The sequence below is a fragment of the Miscanthus floridulus genome, chromosome 13 (genome assembly GCF_019320115.1).
Source record: "Miscanthus floridulus cultivar M001 chromosome 13, ASM1932011v1, whole genome shotgun sequence".
NCBI lineage: Eukaryota > Viridiplantae > Streptophyta > Magnoliopsida > Poales > Poaceae > Miscanthus > Miscanthus floridulus.
This window is the reverse complement of record NC_089592.1, coordinates 80,093,454-80,108,924: the sequence shown is the minus strand read 5'-3', so window position 1 is coordinate 80,108,924 and position 15,471 is coordinate 80,093,454.

Here is a 15,471-nt window from a genome sequence, read left to right as displayed (position 1 = left end):
CTTGCTCCGCACGCCTTCTGGTTCCTGTGAGTCTTTGTTGGAGGGACGAGGGGTCGGGGTCCAGCGTAACACCGTGGTCAAGGCCTTCTAACTTGGCGGAGCTGAGGGGTCGGGAAGCGGGCGCTGCTCCCTCGGGTCCATAGCGTGGTGACGGAATATCCGTCGTTCGTGGAGATAGCAAATCCTTCTCTGGAGCATAGTGGTTGTCGTATATCTTCATCGGGTTTCGTGTCCCAGGGCTGAAGGCGGCGGCTACAACTCTACAGGGCGAGGAGCACGCACCTGTACAACCTTTCGGGCTCTGCGGTGCCCGGAAGGGTCTAAAGCACCTATCCCGTCATCCCCTGGTAGTACTTTTCCTGCCTGGGCACAGGGTATGGTCCTTGGAGCCATGGTTGACCTGAACATCTTGTCTCGCCCTGTACCTATCATCTTGAGGGAACAGGGAGAAGTTGTCAGGTAAGATGAATCTAGTCTTTAGATATGGAGCAGGGTGAGGCTCGTTCCTTGCCGTTGGGCGAAACGGAGACCAATCCCTATCTCTTGGGCGAGACCGACCCTGCCCCTCTGGGGTCGGGCGAGGCGGAATCTATCCCTCCGCCCTCGGGCGAGACCGAGCCCTGCCCCAAAGGCGTCGGGCGAGGCGGAGACTAACCCTGAGCCCTCGGGCGAGGCAGGGCTATCTCAAAAGGTGTTGGGCGAGGCGGAACCAAACTCCTGTCATTCGAACAAGAGATGAAATGGCGCTCTCATGCGTCCAGAAGTTTTTAACGTTTGGTGGTTTATTGGTTCCACCTTCTGGGGTACCCCGGTATTAGGTCCCCGACAGTAGCCCCCGAGCCTCTAGGTGATTCGGGTAGAACCGCCTGGAGGGTGTTTTTTGATTTCGTCGAAGTTACTTTGCCGAAGGGTGCAGCGCGAGCGCACCCGATGGGTGTAGCCCCCAAGCCACCGGGTGATTCGAGTAGAGTCACCCAGGGGGTTGTATTGGTCCCTTCGCGGGTAAGGCTGAAGGACTTAGTTTTTCGTCAAGTGGATGTTTTCCCTGAGAGGATCGTGGCATCCCATTCGTGGGGAACTTATTCAGGGCTGACCTATCTGGTGCTTGCGCCCTTGATTTCGGATCGTTCGCGGACCCTTCCTCAGTTGGGCCAGCCGCCGAGCTTCTAGGCCCTAGGTGGGCCAAAGAGAAAAAAGGACTTCATGGCTTGCGTTTCCCAGGCGGGTAGAGAGTCCGGATTCGCCTGGGGAAGGCGAACCGTCCACCGTGATTTTTGGGGTGAGAGGATAGGGACTGTGTGCGCGTGTTCCGCGACGTGACGTGGCGGGGCGCATGGCAGGCCCGAAGATCGAGGCAGATGGTTGCCCTTCTTACGTCTGTCGCCCCTATAAAACCACGGGGTTCGCCCCCATGGTTCCGTATTTTGCTCCCATGTCTCTGCGTCTCGAAACACCCACCGCCAATCGCCCTAGCCTCCTACGCCCACGCCGCCACCATCAGCCGGCTTGCATCCGTGTCGCAGCCGCCATCAAGCTTGCGCCTGCCCCGTAGTCGCCGTCGAGCTCGCGCCCACCTTTCTCCCCAATTGCTTTGATGGAGTTGTGGGGCAGATCTAGCATCACCCCACTGGCGTTTGGAGGGCCTCATCCGCCGTGGCCTTCTCTGCCCGCTGTCCGCCGTCCAGGAGTGGCTGCTACCTAGCGACGAGGGTGAGCCGGTGCCGCCCGAAGGGTATGTCGTTTCTTTCAGCCATCTTCCATGAGCGGGGATTCGCGGTACCCGCGCATAGATTTCTTCGGGGGCTGCTGGATTATTATGAGGTGGAGCTGCAGCATCTAACTCCCAACGGGGTTCAACACATGGCGGCATTTGTTGCCCTGTGCGAGGGTTTCCTGGGGATCGATCCCCATTTTGATTTGTGGTGGTATTTCTTTAACATTAGTTTGTCGAAGAGGAAGATTGGGGGGAAAGATGTGAACGCGCCAATGGGATGTGCCAGCATTCATCTGCGCCATACCCGGTCGAGGGGTTATCCATACATGTGTCTGGCGACATCCAACAAGGGATGGCACTCGCAGTGGTTTTATGTTAGGGACGATGCGAGTGCCACCCTTCGAGGTACACTAGACGCCGTATTCAAGAGGCTCCGGAGTCGTGGAGCTAGGGGCATCCAGTCCAAAGACAAGAAACACCTCTCTGACCTTCTTTCCACCCTTCAAGCCCTGAAGGATCGGGGCATAAAGGGGACGGGGATTATCGGTGCCTATCATGCGAGGAGGGTGGCGCCGCTGATGGCACGCGTGGTCCCCCTGCATCGGATGACGCTCAGAATGTCGTTCGAGGGGACGGTGCTTGTTGATGAGGCACTCCCTTTTTCAGAAGTGGCGCAGCGCATTAAGGAGGCGACAGAGCTGACGAAGGATTCCAAAGGCAGCGTCCTCGACATTGTGTATCCGGTGCCCGGACATCCCCTAATGCGGCTAGAACCTGGGTTCTTTGAATTCGTAAGCCCTCTTCTCCCGTGCTCTTTTCTTTCTCCTGAATCTCCATTTTTTAATACTTGCTTTTGTGACATTGGGACCAGCCGAGGGGGCTAGTTTTCAAGGATAGTCTGGTTCTACTGCCGAAGGACAAGGCCGTGGCGGCGGCGAATCGACTCGCGGCCGAGCGGGACAAGAAAGCCAGGGAGGAGATGAAGAAGGCGAAACAACTGAAGCAGGAGGCACGGGATCAGGGGGAGGACGTGAGCAGTGAGGATGACGACGATGACGATGATGATGATGATGAGGTAGCCATTGGCGTGGATTGGGACGTCCTGGAGGACGAGGACACGCTGACAAGTGGCCGCCCATCCATGCAGGGACCCTTCCCGTTCCACGCGGAGGGAAGTGAATCAGTGAGGTCAGGTGGAGGCCGGCGAGTCCGCCGCTTCGCACGGCGTGCCGGCCGAGGACTAGTGGATGGAGGAAAGCGGGCCTACCGTTGCCGACCCTAAAGCAACAGGGGGAGGGGAGTGGCTCTGGTGCCACGCCCCATGAGATGATGGAGGGGAGCGGCTCTAGTGCTGCGCCCCACGAGGTGAGCCCCCTGCCCCGGAGCAAGGGGTAGGCTCAAAACGGTCCCACCCAGATGAGTCGGGGCAGGGATCTGGGGATCCATCCCCAAAACACTTCCGTCAGGCCGAGGATGTCAACATGAGCTATTGATTCCCCTATTTTCATCCTTTTTCCATTTCTATTTTGATCTAATGATTAATACCTTTGTGTAGGTTCTTGCGGACGGGTCACCCCCTGGGGCTGGTGCCTAAGAAGAGTCTCGTCCATTCAAGAGGGACAGATGGCGTCGCCTGGCGTCACCCCTATTTCGGGCGGGAGTGGTGCCGACGTTGGATCTGCGTTGGCCAACCCGACGGCGTCTATGGTGGCACCCACGCCCATGGAGGTTACTGAGCAGGCGGCCTCCTCCATGGCGGACGTGGTACAGCCAGCCGAGGGCCGCATACCGCCGATGGAGGTGGTCGTGACCACGCCAAGCCAGGATCAGCCGGGCGCGGTCGTGGTGGCGCTCGAGGGCGTAGTGCAATTCGCGCCACCGGGGGCCCAGGTGGATTCGCCAATGGCGCTCGAAGCGGCCCAGACGGAGGAGGGTCCAGTCGGAGGGTCCTCGAGTGCGGCGGTGGTGCCGCATAGGGTCAGGAGGGAGCTGTCCCCCGACCCCTTTGTCGGGAGAAAGCTGCTCTCCCGTGCGGGGGGAGCCGCCACTTCAGTGGATGGCCGCTCAGGACCCGACGTCGGCTCTTTTCTCGCTCGATGATCATTCCGAGAGCATGGAGCGGGAGGGTCTTGACATCGGAATTTCGACCATGCTAGAGGCCCTGGACCAGGCCAGAGGAGCCCTGCGTGAAATCGTCGTTCCTACTACCCAGGTATTCGCTTGATTTTCTTCTTTCTCCTGCATGTTTTTGTGTTTTTGCATTTCTGATTCTAGTCTTCTTCCTCTTTAGGTTCTTGTTGCTCGTAGCCGGAATAAATCCTGATTCCTCCGCGAGCAGAAGGTGGAGTGGGATCGCCTCTCCGAGGAGGCCCGGCTACGAGCAGACATGGCCGTACAGCTTGCTACCGCCCAGGAGCAGGAGGCCCAGGCACGTCAAGATGCGGAGGAGGCCCACGGGATGTTCGAGGATTTGTCGACGAGGTCCAAGCTAGATGGGGAGGAGATCGCCAGGCTCAAAAAGGAGCGAGACGAGCTACTGCAGAGGAATGCCACGGCTAATGAGAAGGCCGGCGAAGTCCTAAAGGAGCTGGAGATGGAGTGCGACCTCCGGCGGAAGGCCGAGAGTAGGGCCATGGCCCTTCAGCAGAAGGTGGACGAGGACGTCGAGGTGGTCCGCTCTCTCTAGGCGAAGCTCAGTGACGTGGTGAGCCGAAGGTTGAGCGCCGAAAACGTCTCCATCAAGCTAGAAAAAGAGGCTGCCTATGCACAAAAGGCCCTTCAGGTTGAGAGCGATGAGCACGATCTTCTACAAGCTACAGTCGGGGTGGTCCTTATGCCCTGAAGGTGGTGGAGACCAGCCCGCTCGCGGCTCGTGCCGTAGGTATCACGGCTCGGGTGGGCCAGCTTGAGGAGAGTGCTTTTCACGCCAGGATCACCCAGGCCTTCACCAGTCGCCCATGCCCATTACGAGAAGGAAATCAACCTGAAGGTGATGAGCGAAGGTTTCCCCTCCACCTATGAGGATGATGAGCTGGAGGAAATGGAGAAGATGGTTGCTCCCCTTGCGAAAAAACTGGCGGATAATCTGAAAGAGATGGTTCTCCCTTCGCGAGAGTAGTTAGTCGAATAATTTTGAGAACTTATATGTAATATGTGGACAAGTGTCGGTATTTTTCGAGTCTAGACGCGGTTTCGTGATTTAGCGTCGTAATTTCGTTTTGTTTGATTTTTTGCGATCTTACCAATCTGTTCCCCCGAATCTTGCCGTTGGTCTTTGATGCGAGGAGATTGTTTCGAAAGAAAGAAAGGAGGTAGCCGTACCTTAACCAGCCCCCGAGTAAGGTCTGACCCCCTGCATTTGCTGTGGTTGGGGGTTACTGGAGATCGGAACTATGGTTTTGGTGACAGGGTCGACGAAGTCCTTGGATGACATTGCAATATTCCCCGCCCTGTCTTCCAACAGAAATCCCCAACTAGGGACTCTATGGGATCGGCAAGGTGGGGCCTTGGAACCTGTGTCCCTAGATTGATTGGCTCGAGCCCGCGGGCCTTGTTAGGGTCTGATAGGGGTCGGCCATAATTTGCGTGTTACCCCGTCCTCGATTTTCGCAATCGGAGGGGCTGAGTAAACAACACTTGCCTCGATAGCTTGAGTATCGCGCTCAACGAGCTCACTAACGGGTACGTTCATGTGGAATCCTGGGTCCATCATTTGCTGATGGGGTCGGCAGAGCCCTCTAGTGGCACTCCACATCTTCTTAACCCGCCTCCCGGCAGATGCCTGAGCCATTCGATAGGCTCAGGTGGCCCGATGGCCTCTCCTCGATGGAGATTCTGTGGGTTTGGCTCGAGGTTAGAATCGAATGAGAAAAGGTCGAGACGTCCCTGTCCGCTTCTGAGCAGGGTTCGGGCAGGGCCGTTGGGGCTTATCTCGGTTATTTCTCCCTGGCTCTATTCGGCATGAGGCGGCCTCGAGCCCTTCGCGGGCCGACCTTCGAACCTTGGCCTGTGGTTGCCTATATCGAATGAGGCGACGATCAGTTTCGTGATGCGACATGAAGTGTTGGGATGTTTTGCATATGTATAATATAATCGAAATGAAGGCGAGGTCGGTAACGTTACCTTGGCGGTATGAGTGACGAAAAGCTCCTACCAGATGTGTTCATGCAGGGTTCGGACCCTGATGTTCGCGATGAGGTTGGAGTAACCTGCATAAGAATCGCTATTCTTTGTTTTTCGTATCTCGGTGGCGGTCCGAGCCATTTAATTAACTTGGGCAACCTGACAGCTTCTCCTTTGGGGGAGATTATGTAGGCGGACCCCTCTGAACCCTTCTTAGAAGGCAGACGTCGAAGCTGGAGAAGCGAGGGGCGTTGAGCAAGATTTTTCTGGCGAACAGAAACACCATAGCTACCGAGGCGTAGGGTCTGCTAGTTTGTCTAGTTTTACTCAAAGTTTTATGCCCGTATTTCGCGTCCTTAGTTTCAAGCGTATGGAGGGAGTCGGGTGAGGAGGATGTCTAGATTGGTAGACATCCTCGGCAGCCCCCGAGTGATGTACGTGTTCCCACTGTTTGACGGGGTCGGAAGCTCGAGAATGAATTTTAACGCGTAAAGTAAGAAGGCTGAGATGCTTATCTTTCTTTGGACGTTCGTTTGCCGTCTCTTCTAGGCCAAATGGCCGGCCCTAGGAGATCCAAAAGGTCCTATCGTCGGATCGTCCCGTGGTCCTACATGGGGAGGCGAAGGGTTGTTTGCCTATGTGGGCACCTTAATTGCCGCGTCCAGAGCGGGTCAGTGGCGGGCCATACCCAGGCAGTGTTTAGTTTGACCAAGGGGGATGCCTTGTCGACCGAGGCGCGTCCCGTCAGTTCCGGCGCGTCCCCTTAGGTATCAATCAGCATTGATTCCGTATTTAAAGAGGGGAAGGGAGAGGGTTTTTCGTCCAACCTTTCACCTTTCCTTAGCTACAGCGCCTCCTCTTTAAATAGGGAGGGGGAGGGGAGTTCTCGTCCCTCCTCCTCTTCTGCCTCTGAGCCGCTATTTCTCCTTCTCCTTACTTTCCGCCGAATGCGTCCGTGCGTCGCGGCGGTTCCTGAGTGAGGAAGAGTAATGCCAGAGAGAGAGAAAACTCATAGATTCGCTCATGAATCTGGAGCGTGATGTCGAGCCAGAGGTTATTCAGCGTAGATGAGATGGTGCGTGCCGCCCTTGCTGAGGAGTCGCTGCTGCCGAAGGAGAAGAGGCGCCGGTGGGCGTCGTACGTCGTCGACTGCGCCGTCGTCCGCTGTGCTCCTCCTTTGGCGGGAGGCATTTCCTGCCCTTACGCCGTTGTCAGGGTTGTGGCTGGTGATGATGGCGTAGTCCCCGGATGCCCTGGCGGAGGCATCGCTGTCGGGGTTACGGCTGACGACGATGGCGTAGTCCCCGAACGCCCCGGCGGAGGCGTCGCTATCGGGGTTGCGGCTGACGACGATGGCGTAGTCCCCGGACGCCCCGGTGGAGGCGTTACAGATGGTGGCACCTTTGAGGGTCCTGCGAAGCGGTGGGATATCGGGATGTCGCTGATGGAGAGCGTGGTGCGGCGACCGCAGTAAACGAGCTGGCCCGTGTACATGCCCTGGGCGTCGCCGATGGAGAGCGTGGCGTGGTGACTGCAGTAGACGAGCTGGCCCGTGTACATGCCCCGAGCGTCGCCGATGGAGAGCATGGCACGGCGACCGCAGTAGTACTTGTAGTAGAGCTAAGCAGAGACTATAATTGAATAACTTTGTGGGGAAGCCCCCGAGTAAACAGTCCTCTGAATTTACAAGTACATTATTCCTTTTTGTAATGAAATCGCTTTGCAAGTGATGAATTTGTGCAAAAATGAACAAATTTACATCTTTTGCTTATGGCAAGTAATTTTTTATCTTTCTCCTTTTTGTAGAAAAGATTTTAGTGCTTTCCGACCCCTCTCATGGTCTAAGTCATAATAAACTAGGAACGTGGGCGAACTAATTCTGATTGAGCTGGTGAGCAAAGAGGTTGTAGCCGCTGGGGCGTGGGTGTCCCACAGTCCTACCAGTCGTATTCAGAATTGGTTCCCAAAATCTTAGCCCTTAGGACTCATTTATGAGAGGAATAGGAAAACTTAGAGAATGTTTATAAATATAACACAGGAGGTTTTTGCAAGCACAATACTTGTATTACATATGTCACATGTTATGATCACATGCCAGCCCCCGAGTGAGGTCTGACCCCTCGTGACTTGCAGGGGTCGGAAGTCACTAAGGATCGGGGTTTTGTTATGACAAAATCTGATAAGGAAGAGTGTATGCTTATTTTAAGGATAGAAACGACGTAGCTGCTCAATGTTCCAGGCGTTGGTGAAGACCTCGCCGTTGATGGTTTTCAACCGGTAGGCGCCTGGGCGAAGTACTTCCATGATGATGTAGGGCCCTTCCCAGGGCAGGGAGAGTTTGTGGCGGTCCTTGTTGCTCTGCACAAGACGGAGGACGAGGTCTCCGACGTTGAAGGCTCGACCCCACACCCGTCGGCTATGGTACCGTCGCAACGCCTGCTGGTACTTGGCTGAATGGAGGAGGGCGACGTCGCGGGCTTCTTCTAGCTGGTCCATGGTGTCTTGGTGGGATGCCTTGGCTCCCTGTTTGTTGTATGCTCTGATTCTTGGCGCTCCATAGTCAAGGTCCGTTGGAAGAACAGCCTCGGAACCGTAGACTAGGAAGAAGGGTGTGTAGTCGGTGGCCCGGCTAGGAGTTGTCCTTAGGCTCCAGAGCACGACCGGGAGCTCAGCGAGCCAGCGCGCGCCGAACTTGTTCAACTGGTTGAAAATTCTAGGTTTGAGGCCTTGAAGGAGCATGCCGTTTGCGCGCTCGACCTGCTCGTTCATCCGGGGGTGTGCGACGGTTGCCCAGTCGATTCGGATGTGTTGTTCATCACAGAATCGAACGAATTTCCTATCGATGAACTGCGTGCTATTGTCTGTGATGATGGAGTTCGGTACTCCAAAGCGATGGGTGATGTCGAGGAAGAACAGCACCGCTTGCTCGGATTTGATCGTGGATATTGGTCGAGCTTCAATCCATTTTGTAAACTTGTCTATGGTGACAAGCAGGTGGGTGAAGCCCCCGGGCGCCTTTTTGAGTGGCCCAACCAGGTTGAGCCCCCAGACCGCGAAGGGCCACGTGATGGGGATCATCTGGAGAGCCTGGGCCGGGAGGTGTGTTTGCCGAGCGTAGTACTGGCACCCTGCGCAGGTGCGTACAATTTGCTCGGCATCGGCTACTGCGGTGGGCCAGTAGAAACCTTATCGGAATGCATTCCCAACCAAAGTTCTTGGTGCGGCATGATGACCATAGACTCCACCGTGGATGTCGCCCAGCAGGAGTTTTCCCTATTCGCTAGGGATACTAGGTTTGCAGAATCCCGATGTGACTCCGTTTGTAGAGTTCGCCCTCTACAAGGACGAAGGACTTGGCGCATCGTGCGAGCCGTCGGGCTTCCGTCTTGTCTGCCGGTAGTATGTCGTGGAGGAGGTAGTCGAGGTAAAGCGTTCTCCAGTCATCGGGAGGGTCAAACTCCGCTGCTGGGTCCTCTTCAAGCTCCATGACCTCGGGGTCAGGCGAAGCAGTTGGAGGATCGGCCCCTGGTGTCGGACTAGATGGGCCATCATTGGCTTGTTCCGACTCCGTGTTGCGTACCGAGGGTTTTTGTTGGTCGCTGGCAAAGACGCCTGCCGGGATTGGCTCTTGGCCGGATGCTGCTTTCGCAAGCGTGTCGGCTGCTTCGTTGAGGTGCCTTGGGATGTGATTGAGTTCGAGGCCATCGAACTTGTCCTCCAGCTGTCGAACCTCTTGACAGTATGCCTCCATCTTGGTGTCGTGGCAGCATGACTCTTTCATGACCTAGTTGACGACTAGCTGGGAGTCGCCCCTGACATCGAGGCATCGGATGCCCAGCTCGATGGCGATTCGTAGGCTGTTGACGAGCGCTTCGTATTCTGCAGTATTGTTTGATGAGGGGAAATGGAGCCGAACCATGTACCTCATGTGGACCCCAAGGGGAGATACAAAAACTAGTCCGGCCCCGGCGCCCTTCTTCATCAGCGATCCTGTCGAAGTACATTGTCCAGTACTCTTGATCGATGGCCGCAGGTGGCATCTGAACCTCGGTCCACTCCGCGATGAAGTCAGCCAGTACCTGGGATTTGATCGCTGTTTGGGGGGGTATAAGAAATGCCCTGATCCATTAGCTCGAGTGCCCACTTTGCGGTTCTTCCCATAGCGTCATGGCTACGGACGACCTCGCCGAGGGGGAACGATGTCACTACTGTCATGGGGTGTGACTCGAAGTAGTGACGTAGCTTCCTTTTGGTGATGAGGACGGTGTAGAGGAGTTTCTGGATTTGGGAGTAGCGGGTTTTGGAGTCGGATAACACCTCGCTGATGAAATATACAGGGTGCTGCACCCTGAAGGCGTGCCCCTCTTCCTCTTGTTCTACCACTAAGGCAGAGCTGACCACTTGGGTGGTGGCCGATATATACAGTAGGAGGGATTCTCCGTTGCATGGAGGAACTAGGACCGGAGGTTTAGTTAAAAATCGCTTAACCATGTCAAGCGCCTCCTGAGCCTCGGCTGTCCACTCGAAGCGGTCAGATTTCTTCAGAAGTCGATAAAGGGGGAGTCCTCATTCGCCGAGGCATGAAATGAATCGGCTGAGGGTAGCAAGGCACCCTGTGATCCGCTGAACCCCCTTTATGTTTTGAATCGGGCCCATCCTTGCGATGGCTAATATTTTCTCCGGGTTAGCTTTGAGGCCATGCTCGGAGACGATGAAGCCGAGCAGTATGCCCCTCGGGACCCTGAAAACACATTTTTTGGGATTGAGTTTGATGCTGTTTGCCTGGACTTTCACAAAGGTTTGCTCAAGGTCAGCGATAAGGTGGTCAGTTCGTTTGGATTTGACTACGATGTCATCGACATAGGCCTCAACAGTTCGCCCGATGAGGTCTCTGAAGCAACTGAGCATATAGCGTTGGTACGTTGCCCCGGCATTCTTCAGACCGAAAGGCATTGAAATGTAGCAAAACGATCCGAAGGGGTGATAAAAGATGTCGCGAGCTGGTCGGACTCTTTCATCACGATTTGGTGGTAACCGGAGTATGCGTCAAGGAAGCAGAGGGTTTCGCACCCTGAGGTGGAATCGACTATTTGGTCTATTCGTGGCAAAGGAAACGGATCCTTTGGACACACTTTGTTGATGCCGGTATAATCGACACACATTCTCCATTTCCCGCTCTTTTTTCGCACAAGAACGGGATTCGCCAACCACTCTGGGTGGTATACTTCCTTAATGAATCCTGTGGCCAGCAGTTTGGCTATCTCCTCATCGATGGCCCTGCGTTTCTCATCATCGAAGCGGCATAGGCGTTGCTTTACCGGCTTGGAGCCCGGGAGGATCTGGAGAGTATGCTCGGTGACCTCCCTCGGGATGCCCGGCATATCCGAGGGTTTCCACGCAAAGATGTCTTTGTGGTCACAGAGGAAGTTGACGAGCACGCTTTCCTATTCGGAGGAGAGTGCGGTCCCGATACGGACTTTTTTGCCCTCGGAGCTGCTAGGGTCCAAGAGGACCTCCCTGGAGCCTTCTGCTGATTCGAACGACCTGGTTGATTTCTTCGCATCGGGTGCCTCTTCAACGACCTCTTCCCTGGTGAGTTCTTCGGAGGTGATGACTGCGGATGCATGTCCACAGCATTCGACCTCGCACTCATAAGCGCGCTGGAAGGAGGTGCCGATGGTGATGACCCCACGGGGGCCCGGCATCTTCAGCTTAAGGTACGTATAATTGGGAACGGCCATGAACTTCGCGTAGCATGGTCATCCCAGAATGGCGTGAAAGTCCTCGGGAACCCCACTATGTCGAAGGTGAGGGTCTCAGTCCGATAATTGGACCGATCCCCGAAAGTGACGGGCAGGTCGATCTGCCCCAGTGGCACGGCTTGCCAACCAGGCACGATGCCATGGAAAGGCGCTCGGACAGGGCGGAGGTTCGTTCGATCAACGCCCATCTCGTCGAGAGTCTTGGCGTACATGATGTTGAGGCCGCTGCCTCCATCCATCAGTACTTTTGTGAGCCGCTTTGGTCCGACAATCGGATCGACGACAAGCGGGTACCTTCCTAGATGTGGGACGGCATCTAGATGGTCGGTTTGGTCGAAGGTTATGGCGGATTCCGACCACCGGAGGAAGGCTGGCATGGCCGGTCCGGCTGTATAGACTTCGCGGCGTGCGAGCTTCTGGCGACGCTTAGAGTCGTAGACCGTCGATCCTTCGAAGATCATGAGGGCACCGGTCGGCATTGGGAAGGCATCGTCCTTCTCCTCTGCGTCATCTGTGGTGGGAACAGGCTCCTTCCCCTGCTCCCCTTTGTTAAGGCCCCTGGCCAAGTATTTGCGCATGAGGCCACAATCCTTGCATAGATGCTTGGCCGGGAAGGCGTGGTTTGGGCATGGCCCCTCGAGCATTTTCTCGAAGTGGTTCGGAGTGCCCTCCATGGGCTTCCGGCCACCTTTGCGGTCAGCAACGGCCACGAGCGAGTTGTCACGCCGTTGCTTCTTATTTTTCCTTTTGGCAGGATAGTTGGAGGCGCCTTCGCCGGCGTCCTCATCCCGCCTCATCTTTCCGTCGGAGCGATCAAAGATGGCTTCGACCGCCTCCTCTCTAGAGGCGTGACTGGTGGCGATGTCCAGGAGTTCCTTGGTAGTCTGCGGGCCCCTGCATCCTAGCTTGTGGACCAGGGATTCGCAGGTTGTTCCGGATAAAAAGGCTCCTATCACGTCGGCGTTGGCGACGTTAGGGAGCTCATTGCACTGCCAAGAGAAGCGCCAAATGTACCCACGAAGGGTTTCATTGGCCTTCTGGCGGCAGTTCTTGAGGTCCCATGGGTTTCTAGGGCGTTTGTACGTGCCCTGGAAGTTGCCCATGAAGATCTCCGTCAGATCCGCCCAACTCTGAATAGCATTGGATGGTAGGTGCTCTAGCCATGCTCGCACCGAATCGGCCAAGAACAGTGGGAGATTGCGAATAATGAAATTGTCATCACTCACACCACTGGCTTGACATGCAAGCCGATAGTCTTTGAGCCAAAGCCCGGGATTTGTTTCGCCAGAATATTTAGGGATGTTGGTAGGCGGTCGATACCTTAGGGGGAACGCAGCGTTGAGGATGTGCCGACCGAAGGCCTGAGGACCTAGTAGGCCGGGGCTCGGGCTTCGATCTTCGTTGCTGTCGTAGCATCCGCCATGTCGGGGATGGTAGCCACGGCGTGCTGCTTCTCCATCGTCGCCATGGGCGCATTTCCGAGTGTCGATGATGTTGCGTACGTTGTGGCCATGGCCAAGGCGTTGATGTACTGGGACGGCGGAGGGCTGCCTGCCGGCTGGCGGTGTTTAGTGAACGGACACGTCCCTGTTGGGACGTACTGAGGGCGTGCGCTGGCTGGTGTCGGGTTCATGTCACCGAGACAATGAACTTTCTGCCTGCTGCGCCGCCGCACGCTCAAGCAACGTGCAAATCTCCCTGTGGGCCCGACGATCTTCTGATGTCGTGGCCTCCGGAAGGCCATGCAGCAAGGCGGTTGCTGCGGCAATGTTCTAGCTGGCTCGGGCAAAGTGAGGAAGGGTCCCATCATCGGTGAGGATCCTTTGGTGTATGGTGCGGGCCGTGGCACGCGCGCCCCCTGTCTTTGCGGCGTTCAATCTCACGATTGATGTCCGCGTACTCCCAGACGAGCCCTTGCCCGGCCTCATCGATCTCTTGCTGATGGGCCCTCAGCTGCTCCATCCTGAGGAGAGATGGGGCTGTCGTCTCTTCCCCGGATCTGCCGTTAGGGTTGCTTGTAGGGGTGACCTCTTCCCTGGAGACACTTTCGACGTGACCCTCGGGGGTTTGCATCATGAAGCATTCCTGGGAAGGGTGGTGGCTCCCCCTACTGGAATCCGAGCTGGAGAACGATCCTAGCTCCTCATTGAGGAGCCCATAGAGGGTCTTCGGATCATGCTCAATCGCCCCCACAAACTCGATGTTTGTGGGTGACTGAACTACACACAGTGCCAGAAGGTGGCCAGCGGTCGCCGCAGCGTTGCGGAGACCAAATGGAAACGCTGTCGGGGCGCTCCGTACGGGACCTTCCGAACACAGGGTGACATTGTGCGAGGCCTCCCTTGATGACTGGGGTCCCAGGGAGTTGCCCGGCAGGGCCTCAAGCCTAAGACGGCTAAGGTCGATGGAAGAGAGAGACTGGGCCGCTGTGTGAGTCAGTGCCAGCTCTCTTTCTAGTGTGATGATGAAATCTAGGTCGCCGAAACGCACATGTGCGCCTGGGGCCTAGCTGATTGCGTGGGTGGCCATCCGAGGCCTTTTCTGGAACGCGCAAAGTCCCCTACCTGGCGCGCCAACTGTTGGTGTTTCGTACGAGCACCGGCAAGTAAATTTATAGTAATACGCGTTGGGCTCGGATGGTGCGCTAAAGGACACAAGATTTATACTGGTTCGGGTCGAATGTCCCTACGTCCAGTTTGTTGCTTCTCGTGTTATTAGCACCATAAACGGTCTGTAGTAAGGGGTACAAACGATCGAGAGAGGGACTGGTCCCAAGTCTCTGATGGAAGGGTCGAAAGGAGGTCAAGAGCTTCGTAGCCGCTTGACTGTGTGTATGTGTGTGTTCTTGTATTGTTCGGTCCAAAGTCTCCGATGGAAGGGTTGAAAGGAGGTCAAGAGCTTCGTAGCCGCTTGACTGTGTGTATGTGTGTGTTCTTGTATTGTTCGGTCCAAAGTCTCCCCTTTTGATGGGAGAAGCGCATCCCCTTTTATAGATGAAGGGGCTGGCTTTACAAGGATGAGGGCTTTACCTAATCTTGTGGCTCACGTCTACCCGGCCTCGTTTTTCATCCTGATGAGTGCGAAGGAAGATAAGTGCCTATAGTACTGTCGATGTCTCTGTAGAATGTCAGGTTGATTACAGAACGCTGCCCTGCGCAGGGTATGGGCTATAGTATAGTGGTTTTGACTTATTAGCCTCTCCCGGCCTTGCTCTGCATGCCTTCTGGTTCCTGTGAGTCTTCATCGGAGGGACGAGGGGTCTGGGTCTGGCGTAACACCGTGGTCAAGGCCTTCTGACTTGGCGGACCTGAGGGGTCGGAAAGCGGGCGCCGCTCCCTCGGGTCCATAGCGTGGTGACGGAATATCCGTCGTTCGTGGAGATAGCAAATCCTTCTCTGGAGCATAGTGGTTGTCGTATATCTTCGTCGGGTTCCGTGTCCTAGGGCTGAAGGCAGCGCCTACAACTCTACAGGGCGAGGAGCACACACCTGTACAACCTTTCGGGCTCTGCGGCGCCCGGAAGGGTCTAAAGCACCTGTCCTATCATCCCCTGGCAGTACTTTTCCTGCCAGGGCGCAGGGTATGGTCCTTAGAGCCATGGTTGACCCGAACGTCTTGTCTCACCCTGTACCTATCATCTTGAGGGAACGGGGAGAAGTTGTCAGGTAAGATGAATCCAGTCTTTAGATATGGAGCAGGGTGAGGCTCGTTCCTTGCCATCGGGTGAAACAGAGACCAATCCCTATCTCTTGGGTGCGACCGACCCTGCCCCTCTGGGGTCGGGCGAGGCGGAATCTATCCCTCCGCCCTCGGGCAAGACCGAGCCCTCCCTAAAGGCGTCGGGCGAGACGGAGACTAACCCTGAGCCCTCGG